This window comes from Panthera pardus, unplaced genomic scaffold (assembly GCF_024362965.1).
Source record: "Panthera pardus isolate Hobbes unplaced genomic scaffold, ASM2436296v1 HiC_scaffold_3, whole genome shotgun sequence".
Lineage (NCBI taxonomy): Eukaryota > Metazoa > Chordata > Mammalia > Carnivora > Felidae > Panthera > Panthera pardus.
In genome coordinates, this window is record NW_026526876.1 from 26786530 (window position 1) to 26792608 (window position 6079).

Here is a 6079-nt window from a genome sequence, read left to right on the forward strand (position 1 = left end):
GTAAAGGACACCCCAATCCACCTGGTCACTCAAGCCAAAAGCACAGGGCTTGCTCTCGATTCCTCTCCCTCTCTCACTATCACACTCCATCCATCTACAATCCTGTTGACTTCACCCCAAATCCCATCCTGAATCAGTCCACTTTCTTCTACTTCCATTATTACTACCAACCACAAGTCACCACCATCTGTCGCACCCAGATGAATGGAAGAGTCTCAAAATTGGTCCTTCTGTTTCCACTTTTCTTCACCTATAACCCATTCTCCCCTCGGGAGCAAGGGTAATCCTTTCAAAATAGAAATCAGATCTTAGCTTAAAACCCTTCCAGCACTCCTAATGGCATTTAGAACGTGCCAGCTCCTCACCCTGGCTTACAGAGAGTCCTAGAAGATCAAGGCTCCTGCCTTTCTCCGCCTCATCACCATCAGTTGTCCCCCATCACCTGACCCCTTCTTGTCCTGCAAATCTCAGTGGGAAAGTCCCACCTTCAGGGAGACTTTTCTTGAGCAGACTGTCTCCCCCACTTCCCATGGGGTTGAGAGCTCCTTGGGAGTAGGAGCCTCATCTGTCTCATTCACTGCCAAATTCACAACTCCTAGGCCCTCATCAATATTTGTGAAGTGAATGAATACATAGGAACAGTTTGGATCTGGGAGACAAGGGAGAGGAAGTATCAGTGATTTCTGGCCAGATCCAATCCTCAGTCCAGTGACTAGAAACCACTTCCAGAGGCCGGACCCCTCCCAGATTGTTTATTTGTTCACCTGCCAGCAATCACTTTTGCAGAGCCCTGGTTACTGCTCTGACCTCAACTTGGACCCTTAGTGACAAGTTGTCCAAATTCTTCCTGAAGATTGTTGGCTTCTGTGGACACTGTACCCCGCCCACCTGTCTAAAAGTCCTCAGCTTAAGGGGTGTCTGGCTGGCTCAGTCAGGGGAGCATGCGACTCTTAATCTGATCTCGGGGTTGGGAGTTCAAGCCCCATGTTGGGTGTAGACATTACTTAAAAATAAAATCTTAAAAAACAAAAACAAAAACAAAAACCTCTTCTGCTCCTCAGCTCAAGTTTTTTCCTCCTCCTTCCCTGTCCTGTGAAATTAAATTACAAGTGTTTGCTTGACCTCAAATTCCAAACACACCTGTTGCGTTTGGGCACAACGGAAGGGCATTAGCGTTAGACTGAAATGTGTGCCCTAAATTACCAAAAAATAAAAATTAAAAAAAAAAAGCTTAGATTCTTCCTTTATCTCTGAAATTTACCGTGGGAAGTACAGAGGTGCCTGCCTGAGTTTCAGTGATATTGTTCAATTCATCATGGCGGTCTCAACATTTGCCTCAAAGGTACTTTGAGATTCTAACACCGGAAAATATATCTTGGAGCGTCTTAGACCATATTTAAGAACCACCATAACTTCCATATGATATGGAGATCTGGTAGAATATATATATCTGCCATGTATCTTCTTTTCAGAATGGTGCTTCTAGAAATGTTCCTTTGGCAAAGCTCTTACTATAACCCACTCATGCAATGTGCACACCACCAACTGTCAACCTTCCATGAAAAATCCATAATGGGCAACATTCTCCCTTTTGAATATGGGCAGGCATCCCTTCCTACCCGTTACATAATTAGACTTGTTCATTGTATATTTATCACCTAATTCTATTCTAGGAATTGAATGTGAGAGGCGATAACTTCCCCCAGTCTTCACGGCTAGGCAGCCAAGCAGCATAAACATGACAAACAATTCAGATGGAACAGCCACAGCTCACAGTAAAATGTACAGGGTCACAGCTGCCTGTGAAGCCTGGCTCTTCTGTGCCTCTCACTGGCGATGGATACCCAGGCTATGTTCTTGCTCATTGACCTTGACGGATGCATCTTGGAAGTGGAACATTTTGACCCGTTCTTATCTGAGACTAGGTTACTGAAGCCTCCTAGTTCCCTTGTTACGGCTGGTGTCCTTCCAGAAAGGATTGCAATCTCCTTTAATAGTTTACCAAACTTAGACTCGAATTGACAGATGAACACGCAAATGCAGCTTCAGCTTTCTCAACCACCAAGTCTTACTTTATCCTAATGGATCAAGCCCACAGCCCATTTATTACAATGGCTTGCCAGTTGAGTGTTCTTCTATTTAACAAACGTATATTAAACTCTTTCTTCTTTTAAAGTAAACCCTATGCCCTACATGGGACTCAAACTCATGACCCCGAGATCCAGAGTCACATGCTCTACTGACTGAGCCAGTCAGGCACCCCTGTATTGAACCCTTTATATAGATCAGACACAATTGCTGTTGCTAGGAATGCAAAGATGTAAAGTGACCGATTGATTCATTCATTCAAATAGCATATTTTTAATGAGTACCTACTAAGTGCCAGGAAATGAGGATGTGTAGGTTAATAGGAGAGACAGGGACTCCCTAGGCCCAAGAAGTTTATGATATAGGGGCGCCTGGGTGGCTCAGTCAGTTAAGCATCCGCTGCTTGATTTGGGCTCAGGTCATGATCTCACGTTGGGGAAATCAAGCCCTGCATTGGGCTCCACATCATGGAGCCTGCTTGGGATTCTCTCTCTCCTCTCTCTGCCCCTCTGCTGCTCGCTTGGTGTGTGCACTCTCAATCTCTCTCTCAAAATAAATAAATAAACTAAAAAAAAAAAAGAAGTTTATGATATAGTTGGGGAACCTAGGTGAGTGAGAAAACTAATTTTTAAAAATTTACAAACTATGATAAAAAGGAAACAAATTGTTAACAGAATGATGGGCAAGACTTGTTTTAGACAAGGTAGACAGGAAGGCCTCTCTGATGATGGTATCCTTATCATCTATCACCTGGATAACTACAGTAACTGCAATAGCCTTCCAATAAAGTCCCCTGCTTGTGCCACAGGACATTTGCACTTTCTGCCAACAATGCTCTTGTCTCGGCTAACTCCATATTAGCTCCCTCTCCTCTTTCATGTCATTTACTCAAAAGACATCTTCTCAAGAACACCTTCTATGGTCCCATCCTTACTAAAATTTCACATACACACCTATCATCCAATTCCCCCCTCCCCTTTTCATTTCCCCCTTCTGAGCTTTTTTTTTTTTCCTCCTTGCCACTTATAATAATGTAAGTTACAAAGCATAATACGTGCGTAATAAAACACATATTCCTGAACCCACCGCCCAACCTAAAAAATAGAATGATATCAATAGCTACTCCATATATGGCTGCATATTTCATGAAATCCCCAAACCATCAAAAATCTATTACCAATTATGCAAGAATCAAGAAGAAGAAGAAAGTTCTTTATGTATTGATAGGGAGTGAGCTACAAGACATATTATTTAGGTGAAAAAAGCAAAGGGCAGAGCACTGGATACACTATGCCATCCTTTTCGTAAAAGCGAGATGGAAAAAGGTGTACGTACACAAGACTTATATGGGTAGAAAATCTATCTGAAATGTTACATAAAAATTGTAAACACTGATCATCTCTTAGAGGAGGATAGGGTAGCTGGAGACAGGGATGGGAGAGTTTTTACTCCACATAGCCTTTGTATGTTTGGAATTCTGCGTAACCTATCGTATTCGTTTCCTGGTGCTGCCATAATTGGATCCTAGAAGTCTGAGATCAAGGTGTCTTCAGGGTGACTTCTTCTGAGACCTCTCTCCTTGGCTTGTCCATGGCTATCTCCTCATGTCTTCACAAGACCTCCTCTGTGTGGGTCTGTGTCCTATTCTCTTCTCCTTCTCCTTTTTAAATTTCCTCTTCTTATAATAAAACCAGTCATACTGGATTAGGGCCTACCCAAATGACCACGTTTTACCTTAATGACCTCTCTGAAGCTCTGTCTCCAGATACAGTCCCATTCTAAGGTACTGGAGGCTAAATCTTCAACATATTAACTTGGTTAGGGGAGGGGATGATTCAGCCCATAACCTCTATCACAAGAAAGAATGGAAAGAAAATGTAGGGGCACCTGGGTGGCTCAGTCGGTTAAGTGTCCCACTTCAGCTCAGGTCATGATCTCTCCGTTTGTGGGTTCAAGCCCTGTGTCAGGCTCTGTGCTGACAGCGCAGTGCCTGCTTGGGATTCTCTCTCTCCCTCTCTCTTTCTCTGCCCCTCCCTCACTCACTGTCTCTCTCTCTCAAAATGAATAAACTTAAAAAAATTGTCTTTCAAATTATTTTTCATAAAACATACTATTTGTGTTAATATGTAATGAGTTTATTACTATTTTAAAATGAGTAACTTTTTTCCTGATTCCTGTTTTAATTTCCAATACAGTAAATATCAATAAATATAACCCGTAGAAACAAAAGCTATTTGTGATCCTCAATAATTTTTAAGAATTTGAAGGAATCCTGGGGCACCTGGATGGCTCAGTCCATGCAACATGTGACTCTTGATCTTGGGGTTGTGAGTTTGAGCCCCATGGTGAGTATAGAGATTACCTAAAATAAAAAAAAATAAATAAAAAAAAAGAATGTAAAGGAATCTTGAAATCACAAAGTTTGAGAAACCCTGTATTTATCTAATTTTTTAAAGTAATCTCTGTACCCAATGTGGGGCTCAAACTCACAACCCTGAGATCCAGAGCTGCATGTGCCTCTCACTGAGCTATCCAGCTATCCCTCTTCCAACTGAGTGAGCCAGGTATCCCAAGAACCCCTGTTTTAAGTCTTCAAGCTGAAGGAAAAGGGAAAGCACAAATTCAAAATTATGAGTAAGCTTTCACTATTTATTCATTAGTCACACAAATATTTATGGGACAGGCATTATGCCAGATACTAGTGAAAAATCCAGAGTTCCTTCAAAGAAATAAAACATAATGGGTCAGATATCTGAGTAGGCTTTCCCAGTACTGGATGGCACATGTTACAATAACATCGGTGCATTGAATCATTTAATCCAGTCCCAGAGAATCAGGGTAGGCTTCCTGGAGGAGGAGGAAACGTCTAGGCTGGAACCAAACCATGGGCAGTATGCACCAGACAACGTTCAGTGGAGAGGCCGATTAACTGTCCTGGGAGGGAAAGGAAGGTTTCACAGAGGCCAAGATGGGTCGAATCTCATAGTACTTCTTTTCCAACTAACAAAGGGGCCACAAATTCATAGTCAAATTCCTTGGCAACTTTGAAAAATTAAAGGCCTGTTAGCCTTATTAAGAGTTTACAGTATTTGATTCCTTTACAGTAGTTAAATATCCTCTTGTCTCCAGTGTTGTAATGTTGTAGCCATGAAGTATGTCCACACATAAGGCGATCCATGTGGATGCTTGATTTAAATGTTGCCCTGATAGGGGCGCCTGGGTGGCGCAGTCGGTTAAGCGTCCGACTTCAGCCAGGTCACGATCTCGCGGCCCGTGAGTTCGAGCCCCGCGTCAGGCTCTGGGCTGATGGCTCGGAGCCTGGAGCCTGTTTCCGATTCTGTGTCTCCCTCTCTCTCTGACCCTCCCCCGTTCATGCTCTGTCTCTCTCTGTCCCAAAAATAAATTAAAAAACGTTGAAAAAAAAAAAAATAAATGTTGCCCTGATGTAACACCTGATATAGGTTTTTTAGTAATTGCCCATTTAGATGGTTTCTCCCTAAGAACATGAACTATTTATCGCTACTATTTTTTTTTTACATTACTAGTTAAATCAATCATGTTGACATTAGAAATCTCTCCCAGAAATGATGTAAATAAAAATTGCCCAAGAGGACCTTGGCCTTCACCTTCTATCAGACAAGTTCTTATTAGCTAGACAGGGCTCAGAAAACAGAAGGCGACTGAGACAGAGGCAGGTGGGTTAGGCATCTCACTTAGGGACAGCAGTTTATCAAGAGTTTATTTAAAGAGGTAAATTTCTCTAGCGCACTGTTCCTTGAGGCCTTGGTAAAGAATTCCCAGAGTTCACGTAAAGTAAAAACAAAACAAAACAAAACAAAACAAAAACAAACCCACAACCAAAACAAGAATGAGCTTATTTCTGTTTGGTCACCTGCCACGCCCACCCTTCAGACTCTCAAAACCTTAGCAGAAGGCGCTGCACTTTGGGCAGCTGTACCCAACGTAAGCTTTCCCCAGCCTGCCCATCCCC